Consider the following 16371-nt stretch of genomic DNA (forward strand, 5'->3'; position numbering starts at 1 on the left):
AAAAAAAGGAAAAAATGCTCAGAAAAACGTAAAAATACCACTTTTCCATTCCCATACAAACCACATTCTATCAACAAACTATTTAAAAAGTTACATGTAATTGTGAACACGTAAAATTTCTCATACCATTCGGGGGTGGGGGTTACAACCCCAAAACCCTCCCCTAAGTTCGCGCCTGAACAATGAAAATAATATCACTGACGTACGTGTCATCATTACCTCCTCTGTGTGCGGCATTTTCTTGGTTGTTTATGATTTTTCGTTTTTATAAGTAATCGTTCTTTATTATTGAGACATTAAACCAATAAATAAATTGATCACTCTGAAATATATTTTATTTAATTATTTTTGACACAAAGAAGTCCATCGGGGCAGCTCATATAAGTATTGTAGCGAGCACGAACGTCTTTGTGTGCGATCGGACACACGTGCGTGTGAGTGGCTTATCGATTCGCCGACAAGCCGCGGGCGCCTTTCTTCATGTGCGCCGTATTTGTAAATGTGTGTGTTGTACCTGCGTTCTGGGAAAGCACTTAAACAGTTCAAAGAAAAAATAAACGATCCGGATGTTTCTAGAGGGTTCCAGAAAGTAAACAAAAGAGTATTTAAAGGAAGAGACGATCGCAGAAGTGAGTCGAGAAATAAATTGACAGTGATAGCAGTGAAATAATTAGCGCTATGAATAGTGATATATTAATAATTAGTGTAAATAAATAGTTTTTGTTGTTATCAGAAGTTAATTTTGTTAAACCCACGAACATTACAGTATAAAAAGAATAACGTTGGTTTAAGTTTTATACGTAGGTTCGTTCGGGCACTTACTTTGAAATAAATTGGACTGGATTTTTATATCTTCTAAAATTTTTCGAATACTTTAAAGTGAATGAGTTGCACCTGTTAGAGAAGTGTACCACTTTAATTTTGTTCTACATATAATGCGGTAGTCTGTTCTTAAATGTGATTTCGCTTAAAAGGCGATTCAGCTGCTGAATCACGGTAATCCATTATGTGATAGAACTAGATGTACAGTAGAATGATTGATGGAAGTTGAATGGTGGTTGGAAAACAGAGTCGTAAAATCCATACAGTTTTGTGATTAATTATCTATCATATATTGGACAAGAACGTGAAGTCGATGTAAATGCACGTTTTCAATAAAAGCCGTATGTGACGTACCTACACCTAATATCTATATTACTCAGAATGTTCCAACTTGTCAGCGACATGGAACAAGTTTTATTTAATTGTTTACAAATTAAATTTATGTAATATATGAATAGACGACGTTTATCCTGAAATTATATTAATTCGGAAGTTCATTATACAATGTTTTGTAAACCTAGCTAGGACGCAGTTAATACTATAGTAATTTAAGTCTAATAAATGTAATTCTAAGCTTTTGAGGGATGCTACGCTCTATTCAAAAGATTTTGAGGGTTGGTTTAGGACAGTTTTCAAGGACATATATTCACCAAATTTTCACTCTTACAGCATCAAAAGCGAAATTTCAACAAATGAATAAGTGTTTCATTTTACAAGAATAAATAAAAATATAATCGTAAAAAACAAACTACCACTAAGCTATACGAGAGAGAGAAAGTTAGAGACCCGAGTTCGATTCCCGGCGTGGACGTGACAGCCGCAACAATTTTTCCTATTTAATTTGAGATTATCTGTGATACTAAAAATTAATTCATAAACTAATTCACTTTAATGTATTGAAAACTCTATAATTTTTTTTCTAAAGTTCTCATTATTAATAAAGAAGTAAATATAAAATAATGTATAAGGACCAATTCAATTCTAAGTTTGAATCATTTCGGAACGTATAAATATTTACACAAGCGATTCCGATTTTCTAAATTGTATTTCTTAGACTAGACATTTGATCCGACGCAATAATACCCTCCTGACCCGAAAATCGTTTTTATGTAAATTCCTATTTTTCAACATCGACTTTCTATTCTATAGACCGATATCAAGAAACGACAAAATAATAGACATCCCACATATTTATACAAAACAGATATTGTGCATCGATTTTCTTGTAAATGTTTAGGACATTGATGATAAAAGAAACGCTGTCTTTTGCCTCTTTATTTTGCTATTTGATCAAGGACTAGATGCTTTACATTAAACTATATCAAAATTATTTGATTATTCTGATGTGTACATCATGAAAATTTAAATTTGCTCATTGATAAAATGAAAACGATACCGGGTAAATTTTCACAAACTTAATCAGTGAATATTAAATAAAGCGACAATTGTTTAGCCAAACTTTGGCTTTTTCAGACTAAAGAAAAAGAAAGAAAGAAAGAAAAATTCAATCAAACATATTACATTATCATAATAGCTGTAGGTGCGAATCCTGTCTTCAAAATATACTCAAATTATGTCAATTCTTTTATTTTATTAGTGAAAATAAGACATTAAGGTATGGGAAAGAAGAGAAGAAAATATGCAGACTGTACAAACACGAACCAGAGACGTTCGAACATATTTTTGAAATGTGGAATGACCGGAAATGGTACAAAAAAATGGGAAATTCAAATGGAAGAAAAGGATGGTCTAAAAAGGATGAGAAAAATATTATGTAGAAGAAAAATAGCAGAAAAGCGAGAAGAATAAAAATATTTAGTTTGTAAAATTTATATGTAGTAATAGAATAGTTTTTAAATGTACCATAAAATACATTAATTCTTCAGCTTAGGCCTAGGCCGTGTAAGCTTGAGTCTAAATCCGTCCCTGTTTGACAACTGCTTTTCAAGTAAAATTCCTGTCATGATTCCATGAGTTTTCCATTTCATTTGCCACTTCAATTACGTAACAGTATAAACCAAAGAGCATAACATTTCTAAGATTAGTCTACTACAAAATTTTGAAATAGTTATGAACATGTAAAATGTTTGCTAACTTTGCTTTAAATTAACTAAAAACAGTTAACCTTTATATATATGTTTCGTCTGTCTAAAGTTTCCGGGGCTTAATCGCTTTCAATTTAGTTACCTCGAAAGTATCCCATACTCTCCAGTACAGATGATTCATTAAGCGCTTCAAATGGTAAATACATTAAGCAAATATGCTAATGAGAAACAAGTCGTCATTTAATCAAATTAATATTATCAAATTAGCCTTTTATATATCTGTTTGTTGTTTCTACGCACGTAAGCCATCCTTGCATGAAAATTGAAAGCACTAGTAAAAGACCTAACAACTTTAAAATTGGCATACCAAAAAGATACATTTGACTCAAAAGTGGTGGTTTTTTATATTTTAGATTTGTATTTTTGTATTGGCTTTTGGTGGAAGGTGATGCGGGGGTAGGAATTGTAATGCGTAGGAATGCAAGACAGAGTGTAGAAAGTTATTTACAAAAAAACCCATGGGATAATTATGGTTAAATTAAACTCGGAACAGTAATAGTGCAGGTCTATATGTCTACAGCATCTTACAACAATGAAGACGTAGAGGAGGTATATGCAAATATAGAAGACGTATTAAGCTTAGTAAAAGGACAGGAAATCCTAATAGTTGTAGGACACTTCAACGCAGTAGTAGGTGAAGATAAAGACGGTGCAGTAGCGGGTTCTTTTGCATTAGGCAATAGAAGTGATAGGAGAGATAGAATTTTGATATAAACATAACTTTCGCGAATATTTTACTCAACTATCACGTTAGGAAGCACTGTGCGTGGAAGATGTCAAGTGATTAAGGGAGATATCAGTTAGATTGCATACTTGTCAGACAAAGATTTAAAAATCAAGTGAAGGACTGTAGGAGTTATCCAGGAGCAGATATAGATAGCGATGATAACGTGGTAGTAATGAAGACTAATATTAAATTGAAAATTCTGAAAAAGAAGGAAGGTAGGAAACGACTTGATTTAGAAAAGCTAATGCAACGAAACGTGTAATAGGCTAGGTAAGAGGATAGATGAAATACTAAAGGAGGCGAGAGAAACGAATAACAGGGACATAGAGATAAAATTGAACTGCATTAAAACGTGCCTAAAGTTAACAGCTACAGATATATTACGTCTTAAACAAAACCAATGTAGTAAACCCCGTATAACAAACCGCATTTCAGAACTAATAGAAGAAAGGCGAAAATACAAAAAGAGTACAAACGAATAAGGGCAAAAAAGGTATAAGACGATAAAGTGGAAAATATAATTAGGAAGTGTAGGGCAGTTAAGGAACAGTGGAATGATACGGGCTGTAAAGAAGTAGAGGAAAAGTTTGAAGTAGGTAAAACGGATGAGGTTTATAATATAATTAAAACGAATTTTATAAAAGTAGGGTACAGTAGTAATAATATACGAAACGAGACAGGGGTTGTTTTGATAGAAAATGAGGAAAAGACAGACAGTTGGAAAGAATATTTGGAGAACATATACGCAGGTCATGAATAAGGGGATATATTAGAGAAAGAAAATAGTGTGGAGATAGGTGAGGTAGGTTATTCCATGAGAGAAGAGTTTGATGTAGCATTAAAGGATAATAAAGCTCAAGGTGTAGAAGGGATATTGACGAAAACTCTAAAAATGCAGGACAAGAAGTTAGAGATCGTATGTTTAAGCTCGTTAGTCACATTTACGAGAAGGGAAAGTCCCTAATGATTATAAACGAAACGTTGTAGTAACCATACCTAAAAAAAGAGGCGCGGATAGTTGCGAAACATTTAGAACAATTAGCTTAACTTTCCATGCGTCAAAAATCTTAAGCAGAATTGTACAAGGGACGGGAAAAAGGGCGGAAGAACTATTAGGCGAAGATTAATTTGGGTTTGGAAAAAATAGAGATACACAGAAGATCATTCTATCTTTACGAGTAATAATAGAGAAAACGATAGAAAAAGAAAAGAGTACGTAGATTTAGAAAAACCTTTTGACAATGTTAAATGAATAGTGATACAATCAAACATGCAAAAAATAAAATCATTCTTAAAAAAAAAATAAATAAATAAAATTACAACAATGTCGCCATCTAAATATCTACAGATCTCGTCAAGACACGTAAACCAAATTAATCAAAAATATCGTTTTTCGTCAACTATCAGCTGTGAATTGCTATTTGGAAATTATTGGTTACCATCAGCATATCTCAGGCAGTTTTCAAAAATTGAAGTTGTTCCATGTAGGCAAGATAATTAATGTGATATAACTGGCATATAACTACATATATCGCCATCTACTGCTAACTGCAGAATTTCAAGTATTTAAGAAGGCTTTACGAAAGTGTCTACTTGTCAAACTACATCTGTGGCGACGGCTTGAAAATATACGTGATAATTAATATAGATATATAGAGCATTGCATTTTTGGTCAATTACTTCATGTGAATTGCAATTTGGAACTTATTGACGACTGACAAATTCAAAACTGCTTCATACAGGCAAGAGGATTAATACAATGTAACTGGCAGATACTTACTGATTCTTGACCAGAAACTTATCGAAACCACCAGATGCGAAACGTGATGTAATCTAATCGTAAAGTTCGAAATCACGATAATACGGTTATTACTTACTGCTATCGATAGTATGGAAACTATTTAACTTCGACATGGACGCTAAATAATAGCTTTAAAGTAAAACGTGAATTTAGAGTTTTGATAATCAATAAATTTTAAAACTGTGATTTTTTAATCGTAGCGGACAATCAAATTTAAGCAATGCACTTTCTCCAACAGTTAAGTTAAACAAAACAATATAATTTTATGAATTATGCTTACATACATACATACATACCTATACATAATTAATGATATGTATTCATGAGAAAACAAAACTAATGGTATCCAAGGGAATAAAAAGAAGGGAAAGAGCGAATAAAAAGAAGATTGGAGACAAAAAATTAGAAAAATTGACTGATTTTAGGTATCTAGGAAGTCAGATAAGTCAGGTCGGAAGGAGTAGTAGGGATATAAAGCAAAGGAAAGCGCAAGCTCGAGTCGCCTTCAGTAAAAAGAAGTTACTTCTGTGCTCGCGAACGGTTAATTTAGAAATTCGAAAAAGATTGTTAAAGGTGTATGTTTGAAGCGCGGCGCTGTATGACTGCGAAATATAGATGGTGGGCGCTGCGGAAAAGAAAAGGTTAGAACCGTTCGAAATGTGGTGTTACAGGCGAATGATGAGGATACCGTTGATAGAGAAGGTTAGAAATGAAGAGGTATTAGAAAGAATAGGAGAACAGAGGATTCTATGGAAGTCAATTATTAATAGGCGAGATAGGTTAGTAGGACACCTCCTAAGGCATGAAGGTCAAGTCAGAGACATATTAGAGGCAGAAACGAGAGTTAGAAGGGGTAGAGGTAGACCTAGATTAGATTACTATTCGCAAATAGTTAAGGATGTGGGTTGTTCTAGTTTAAGGGAAATGTGAAGATTAGCTAAGGATAGAAAAGAGTGGAGGCGCGTATCCGACTAGTCTTAGAATTGATGACCTTATGATGATTAATGCAACGGAAATGAGCTTTCGCAATGTTTAGCTATAGGTAAGATTAAAACGACGAGAAATTACGACGAAGTCTATTTAGATATTTCCGTAATCGCAATGTACGTTGAGTTTAGTATGTCAGTTTTGAGTAAAGGATGAATAGGAAAGTCTCATTTTGAGGGAAATGTAATACTTTTAAGATGGAACTTCGAGATGTGGGAGTTTCGTACATTTGATTTAATATCTACTAAAGCAATTGCATTATGCCCGTTTCGCTGTATCGCCTACGAAGTCAATCTTACAGGCATACTTCGAGTGCTTTGTTTGCTTTAGTGCACTTGCTCGTGCTAAATTCCTTTAGGTAATACATACACCCTCAATAATTGCTACTTAATTCATATTTCGACATAATTCCAACATGCTAATTTTGTTTTAGCAATTTTTGTTTACTAATGTGGAGTATAATAAAATAAAATAAAATAATACTTATGACTATAAAAATATAAACCGTTTATCGGCGGTAGCCACTAAATAAAATACAGACATTCAGAAAACAATGTCAAAAGAAGGTATCGTGTAGTTTCTTTCTGTACGTGGCACAGCTAGATAATCAAAGGTCTAGATGCAAGATATTTTTGGGACCTTAATCAAACCAAAACCAAAAAAAATTTCTTTTATTGCGCAAGAAGTGACAAAAATAAGACAACGGTGGCATGAAATATATCTACAAAAAATAAATCTGTTTTTGCCGGGACGCCTCCCCCCCCCCCCACTCCGATGCACTGGTGGACCCACCGCGACTTTAACCTGTATCAGAAAAATTAATTAAAGTAGATGTTCAAAAACTACTATTAATTTGACATTATCTGCAGATGTAGGTATGTTACTGAGTTCAGAGTAGGGATAAGAACGAAATTCAGGGATTTTTAGGGAAAGCTAATCAACTACCGTTCAAACGTTCAAATAAATATTGTAACATTTCTGCAGAGAAATGTAGACAAAATGAATACTAATATTGTTGCTGCACTTCGGTGTAGTTTAAAATGAAATATATACAACAGGAATATCGTCCGAATTTACTTTTATTTCGAGTTTTATTTGACACTCCAAAAACGTATTGTCATTAGTGCCGTTATAGAGTGATAACTGATAAGTAACCTTTAAAAAGACATACAACTTTATAGCCACCTAGCTAACGGTCTACTGAAAAGGGTAGATATCATTTATAATCAAGCCACAAACAGCAATAACTATCTTTATTGCCTAATATTTATTAACTTCCCATTAGGAAGTTATTGTAATTGGGTCGAAAAGTGAAATCGGAATTTTCATTATATTTCCACGTTTTAACATATTAGTAGCATGCTAGCCAATTTTTTTGATGATGTGTGTATGTACGTACGTACGTACGTACGTACGTACGTACGTATGTACGTACGTTCGTATGTCAGCATTTTTTTCGTTTTCGATATCTCAAGAACGGATTGAGATATCGCCCTCAACCAAAATTTTTTCGAAAGATATTATCATAATGAAGATCTGAAAGAAATTTGAACGAAATCGGTCAAGCCGTTTTTTTTTTATAAAAAAAAAAACGAATTAATTACAAACAATTTAATTAAAATACGTTCTAATCTAATCACAACAATGAAGTTACGGAATCAATAATAACGAAATATCATTATTCAAGACAGGGAATAACATATTATAATAACATATTATAATAAAAATTTGTTTATAACAAAATGAATTGTTATAAACAATCGATAAACAATAAAAAATAGTATTTACCAATTGACTGATGCAAGTACTCTATCAATTCGGTTTTCTCAGACGAAATACTGTTTCTTATGGGTTTATAAAATGACGAACTCTCAAACATTGTTTGTTATTTATTATTGTGCCGCGTTTTTTTCAAACTTTAGAAACGAATGTACTTTACAATAACTGTATTATCTAATGGGAAGTTAGTCGTATTAGCACCGACCAAAATGTGCTCAGACCAATTTTTTAAACAATTTTGTTGGCGTCTGGAAATTCTCATTACGAAAAATATTCTATTCAATCTTCCAAAGCGTCGTGTGGGGTAATTCAACTAGAAAATCGAAATGAGTGTGGCCATTGGACCAGAAAACAAATGGCAACAATTACAACATTTAAACAGCTAACGACAACCACTACGATTGCTGTGTTTCGATTATAATTAATATATTTAAGGCAAAATTTAATAATTAACTAAATATTTGGTGTGTTAAATATAAACCTTTATTTACTGTGGTAGTTAGTTACTTAAAAAGGGTTCGTTAATTGTACCTACCTGTAGAAATTGGACTCCCTTGGTAATGGTTAAAAAATATTAAATCAGGCAACGTTATCAAGCAACCTAACCTAACCTAATAAATAAACATCAAAGTAACAAGAATTTACGCACTTCTCTATTTTTCATCACTAGAAATCCGAATTATATGAGGATGTAGTTAAAAAGAAAATTTCGGCAGCTATAGACCCCCTAAAAGCTACTTCCATACTTACAATCACCAAATATTTTGGATACTCGTACATAAAGTGACTACGAAATTAAATCAAATACGTTTACCAGCCCAGCAGTGGGAAATATTAATAACAGTTTCTGGATAATACTCAAGGTAGTGCATAAGTTTTCTACATACCGGAGATAAACATGTTCAGTCTCTCAGAGTCTCTGAAAGCGAGACTTGAATCTCCGTCTCTCATCAAGTCTCTCTGGTGTCGCTGAGAGAGGCTGTCAAAAAAACTGTTTAGCGTCTCTGAACGAGAGACTCGAGTCGCTCATAGAGAGATCCTCATTTCTTAACCACTCTCTGAAGGAGAGACTCGAATCTCTGAACGTGAGACTCGAATCTCTCAATAAGTGGTGTCTCGATAGACATGGTTAAAATTTTCTAAGTTCAACATATTCAGAGATCTCAGTCTTTCTACGAGAGACTAGAGTCTCTCAATTTTAAAGTTTTATTCATTTAGTCTCTCTGTGAAAGACTCGAATCTCTGAATTAACAATTTTATAGTTCGAGTCTCTCATACAAATACTGCGAGAAATCCATAAAAACGCCTAGGCAATAACTGAGAGACTGTGAAACACTGTGAGAGACGCTCTCAGAGACGCTGCAAGACTCTGAAAGACTGAGAAACTGGAGAGAGACTGAAAATTTTTGTTTAGAGATACCGAACTTACTTTTTTTAAATTGAATACCCTATACATCGTTTCATTTTTGGAAGACCCTTTTTTGATCACTCGCACTATGTAGGGTCATTTCTATAAAAAAATTAGGGGTTTATTTCACACTCTGTATCTTTTTTATACGTGTTTTCTACATTTTTGTATTATAAGGTAGATACAGGACGAGCCAAAACAGCTTTCTTGATAAATTCAAGTGAAACCCTTTTTTACATACAATTAATGTTGTTTTAGTTTCATCAACCGTTCTCTCTATACCAAGAAAAAAAGAAAGAAAACCTACTTTCAGAGCAGTACAGATTAACCTTGATTACAAGATTGCATTATTAAATTCAAAATAAAATTGACACAAAACACAGAGGTGTGCTCGCATTTGTCATTGAAAATGCAAAATCTTGGTCGCCACGGTAAGAAGAATGCGAAGAGAAAAAGACAAACAGCCTAGACATAGCGTCCATTCTGACATTGCACGTTCTACTGCAATAATAAATTGCCCAGCTACTAAGTTTCTCCAGGTTAAAATTACATTTCGAACTAGGAAACGTCGACTAGAGCGAATCGACGTCGCGCCGACGCTGACGCCTCGGTCGCAGCATGCAACTTTTTTAATAAAGGACGTCGTCGTCGTCATGTCGCGTCCTAACGTCCGGTTGATTCACCGATCAGATTAGGCGAATGAATTTGTAAAGTATGTATGGTATGTCAGATTATGCAAAGGAACAAACGCTTGCGAATGGAAAATATTCAAAAACAGATCTAATTTTCTTTATAGGACCTTGTTGGAGCATACGTAATCCTAAAATGTAGCATCGTGCTACAGATGGCGTTTACTGCGCCATTTGTAGTATTTTCTAAAACGTACTGTTAAGACAGCAGGTAAAAGTTGGTCTGTGTTCTGTCACAGCTGCCTGCGACGCACTAATGAGATCCAAAAAGATTGAAATCGCGATCCGCGTCTGGCAGTTTCGACAGAATACAGACCACTTCGAATTATTTTATTAGATCTAATTTTCTTTATAGGTACTTATATTAGTTAACAATTTCTATAAGCACATGAAATATAAATATCAGCCGAATGGTACAATATTCCAACATGTCTTTATTTTCATAAGCTAGTCTTCTTAGTGTAGTTTATTTCGCTAAGAGATAAATGAAGTTGTTCTATCAGTCGCTTTTGTTTTCAATTTTACCAACCTATAATTTCTTAATTCAAGCCAAACATAAAAAATATCCCATGCATCCACTCGTAAACCTTTGAGTTCTTTATCCATTACGAATAAAATTAAATGCCAAAATTGTCAACAACAACAAAAATTAATAAGAATACTCTTTAGTACTATTTAATCTAAAAAATATGTATGAGGCGAATACATATTTTTAAATTACTTACATACTTTGAGTAATTGTGAATTAATTAATAGAATTTTTGTCTATAAAAAATCCAGTATTGCAAAATTAAGCTTATAAACTTCAACCGGTTTGAAAAATGTTAATTAAATCGACTTACATACCGTATTTCGATGTAATATAAACTGATTAATGGCACAACACTTCAGTAACATCTATTAAGACGCTAATCAATCGATTTCGGAATATTGATTAGTTGACATTAAATTTGTACGAAGTTATTGCGTTTGCAGGTAATTTCCCTATCAGCGAAAACTTTCTAAATAACCTCGTGCCAGTATATCCACATTTAGTGTGTACACTCGGAGTGTACATATACCTATGTATATTTTATCGCTGTATTTTTACAATAAATAATAAAATACCTTCCGAATAAAGTCATGTTCATAAACTACAAAAAGCGAATAAATACATTCAAACATTCAAATTTTTAAACAATCATATGTAAAAATAATAGGTATTTAATTCATCTTTATCGGCTTTTATATAACATACATACGTTATATGTAGTATATTATCGCTTCATCGTTCTTCTATTAAATTACGCTTAATAGCTTGTAAACAACAATTTTTCTGAATATCTGATTTCAAGAATATGTTTAGTATCATAAATAATGTGAAAGAAAGTACATAGCAAATTCGTTCCTAGGCATCCCTAGACAAAAATTTTCAGTCTCTCTCCAGTCTCTCAGAGTCTTTCAGAGTCTCTCAGTTATTGCCTAGGTGATTTTATAGATCTCTTACAGTCTCTGTATGAGAGACTCGAACGAAAGATTTGAGTCTCTCGTTCAGAGACTGGATACGAAATGAGGATCTCTCTATGAGCGACTCTAGTCTCTCGTTCAGAGATTCGAGTCTCTCGTTCAGAGACTGGATACGAAATGAGGATCTCTCTATGAGCGATTCGAGTCTCTCGTTCAGAGACGCTAGACAGTTTCTTTGACAGTCTCTCAACAGACTCTAGTCTCGCTTTCAGAGACTCTGAGAGACTGAACATTTTTATCTCGGGATATTATGTATAGGTAAGCATTTTACCAGTAACATAACATAATTATGATTTCAATAAAAAGGAAAGGATTTGAGGAATTTTGCAAAAATTATGCAAGGATGTTTGCTAATATATGATATTATTTATTTATCAAAAATATTATTTTTTATGAAATTGAAGTTTAGGAATGGAAAGAGTACAAAATGTAGGCAAAAATGTATAAAATGGACTTTAAATTTAGAAAAGGACACACCAGATTTATATTATAATAAGAGAAACAAAATGAGGTAAAATGGTAGAGACAAGAAGCGAAATATGACAAGGAGTGAGAAAAGCCTTAAGAGATATAATGGTAAGTTAAAACAGTTAGACGAATTGAAAAGAGACAAATCAATACTGGTAATATGATATAGAAAAAGAGTAATGTGAAAATTAGGGAAAGGACTAACTCCCCAGCTAACAACACTGCCGGATTGAAGCTCACGTTGTTGCAAACAGTAAAGCATGCAGCAAACCTTCCTTTAGTACCAGTACGAGTTTGAACTTGATAGGTCATTACGTTCATATTTTATCCCCGTTTTTCTCAAGTAACATTTTTAGTGATGTCGCAAAAATAAAATCACAAACAAACTTTTAGTGAAAAGTGAAAATGTGTATGAGGACAATTATTTGTCTGAAACTCCTAATATTAGCAGTGGGTAGAAGTATAGGGGGAGCGGCCAGCGAAAGCAAGGAAGTCCAAGATAAAAGAAATTCATGACAGGACGAGTGTTTGTCTAAAACTCCTAATGTTTAACAGTAGCAGATAATCTAATAGCTAAATAAAGCATATTACTATAAATTGATCATTAAATCTTTTCGTGTTGAAATTAGTTTACTAAAATCAATTTAAAGCATTTGAAGAGAAATTTAATTTTAAAAGAAAACAGTTTCCATATTTAATGGCAGCATTATGTTCCGGATCGTTATCTTTACACTAGATCTGTATTTCTTTATGATTTACACAGTTAAGCTGCACTGAGCTTAATGGAAAGCAATAAAGTTACAGCTGCTTCTTATAGATCAATCTTTTGAAGTCATCGTTATTGAATTCAGGATAGCACCAGACGTTTCATACAATCAACTTTGAAGTCCCTTTTTTAAATTCCGCTAATATTTGGAACGTTTATTGTTTTGACTTTATTACTTCCATTGCGGAATTGGCCACTCGGGCCCTTTTTTATTTTACATGATTCCCTACTACTACGTTGCAAATAATAAATTCGATTATTAATTACGATTTTGAAAACGACATTTTTAACATTACAAACAATCGTATAATTCTTCCATATTTTTTATCCCATTTAATTTTTTAAAACGAAGATTGCATGTGCGCTCGATGCTTTTACACAAAACAGTAGCATCAATCAATTAATTTGGTTTAATCTGGCAGCTGTTTATTATCGTAACGAGACTATTTGATATTTTGCATTTATTATTCCCATGCCCATTGACATTCAATATTTCACACATTTATCATACGTTTGCTCAGATTTAATAATTTATACAGCAACGGCAGATTATAGTGTGTTTTGAAATGCATGAAAGGGCCTCACGTTTGCAACAGGTCAAACAAATTTTGTAGTGAGTAGATATGTAATTTAATGTTAAATATTCTGTTAATCAATAGACATTAAGTCTATCATTACTTTGGTTTCACTATTACAAAATGAATTTAAAATCAAATTTGTGTTAAAAAAAATAAGGAGGATTAAATCGTGTAGACTCTTCAGGAAAAAAGGCAAAACCTTACAATACCAATTGAAACAACAGCTTACAATGAAAAAATATTGAATCACCACGAAATAAAAAAACAACAAGTGTTGTTGCAAATGATATTGAGCGTCGGGTCAGACAGTGTCACGACGAACATATTATGCTATTTTATGCTATCTCTGTTATGGAAAAGTGTCCGTCAAACTGCTTTAAATTAAGGTGGCGCCACAGTAGCAATAGGGTAAATATCAAATAAAGCGTCAAAAGTTATTAGAATAGGATAGAAAAATAAACAAAGACAAAATTACATATTTTCAACTACGCAAATAGTTCAGGTTTGGTATACTGGACTGTCACCAACAATTCTAGTCACTAAAAATATTAAATTTTCTAACTCGGCATACTTCAATCCGTCAACAACTGCTACATTCATACCATACCTTTTGTCTACTCTAGCGCCATCTTGGAAGGTTACCTCTTACCTTACCTCTACCTCTACTCTCTATAACACATATGTAGGTTCTTTTAATTTGATATCACAACCATGCACTCTCTTTTTTAATGAACGTAAAATACAGAGATCTGTAATATATGTATATCCTTATTATACTACAGGCAGCCATTTTGCGTAATTACTGCAATTGTGGCACCTAAACTTGCACTTCTAAAAGGGGATTATGATACTTTGACACATGACGTCATTTGTGAATCGAAAAATTATTTCAAAATATTTTTTACTACGTAATATTAGATTAGGTTGGGTTATAAATTTAACGTTTGTAACCTTACAAAGCATACCGAACATAATGTCGCCGCCACAATAAGCAAGCATGTAAGGCGCGCCCCGCTCGCGGGTGACATTTTCAATGGGGCGGCAAATTCTCATCATTGAAGTCTTTAAGATTACTATTTAAAAATATAATTAGAATTTCAGAAAAAAGTACAAAATGTAGGGCTATATTACAGATATATCAATTCGATTGTTATGTTATCAGACAGTAGGTATTAGACGTGATAAATTGGACAATTTTGAAATCTTACACCTAAAATTAAGCTCACCCTTACGGTAAACACATGAGAATCAAGGCAATGTGAAGGATCTATTAACTAAATTACATTAAATAAGTCTTCTTTTCTAAAGGATATGTTCTCAGACATTTACATACTACAAATGTCAAAATTAGCTCACATTGCATTTAAGAAATGTTTATTTGTGATAATCAAGGTTGCTTTAATTAAACACCAACAGCTCGAATGTTGTCAATTTGTCACTTTTTCTTTTAATATTTGGAATATACATTTTTCAGAAAAATGGTGGATGGGGACGGCATGGTTTACGGAAAAAAATTCCGCAGGAAAAAACCTCGAGAAAATTTCCCCCTAGAAAACAAGCACCCGAAAGAAAAATTATTTTAAACGAGACCTTATAATTTCTCAACAAACTTTTGAATTTTCGTATCTTACAATTAGAAGCAATTAGTCATATCCCGTGAGACTCCATTATAATTAAAATCGACTGGTTATATACATGTATTGTTTGTAGATTAAGTTTAACCATTTGCATATTATAAATTTTCATTCTTGTAAATGAAATTATTCTATTTTGGTGTTAATTTTTCTCTTTTTAATAAACCTGGCTATGATACAGTCTTTGATTTATTTCTTACCACCTACGAATTTATTTGTGGAGCACTTTTCTCTATTTCATCATCAAATAGTAGTAAAAGTTATATTTAAAATAATTTTCTGGAAATTCTCTTTCAAGTGGGGCATATTTTTCCAGGGGTTTTATGGGTGGGCCGGACAGAACATTGGTAAATGATATTGATGCTGTGTTTTCTTCCGGGCTTTTTGGCCGTGGTCGTGGAATTTTACTTTTCTAAACGTTTCGCCGTTCTTGATCTCAGCACCTGCCCAATCATCACTGAAGATACCGTCAGTAAAGAACGGCGAAACGTTTGGAAAAGTAAAATTCCACGTACCACGGCCAAAAAACACCGCATCGATATACACCGGCCGTGAAAGCTTAAGTACTACAGAAAAATGATAGTTCCAAATTCGCTGTAATATTTCCTTTCATGCTATTTCCATTTTAAAACATGGTTGAGAGATCAGAGGACTCTATGGAAGTCAATAAAAAATAAGCGAGATAATTTGGTAGGACACCTTCTCAGACATGAATGTTTAGTCAGAAATATATTAGAGGCAGAAACAGGAGTTAATAGGAGCAGAGGTAGACCTAGATTACATTACTGTTCGCAAATAGTTAAGGATGTGGGTTGTCCAGTTTTGGGGAAATGCGCAGATTAGCTCAGGATAGGAAAGGGTGGAGGTGCGTGTCCTACCAGTCTTAAGACAGTAGTAATGGTACTGTAAGTATTCTATAGTGATAAAATGTTAAGAAATTGTTGTATCTAGAGCAGGCCTTCTTAAACTATGGGTCGCGACCCCATTTGTTCTGGGATCGCGAGAAATTTTAATGTCAAATATTTAAATATACGATTTTATAACATCTAGATGTGTATTTGTTTTTTTTTTTAATTTTATTTATCTTTCTTTTATATTTAT

This window comes from Agrilus planipennis, unplaced genomic scaffold, assembly GCF_000699045.2.
Source record: "Agrilus planipennis isolate EAB-ADULT unplaced genomic scaffold, Apla_2.0 scaffold133, whole genome shotgun sequence".
NCBI classification, from domain to species: domain Eukaryota; kingdom Metazoa; phylum Arthropoda; class Insecta; order Coleoptera; family Buprestidae; genus Agrilus; species Agrilus planipennis.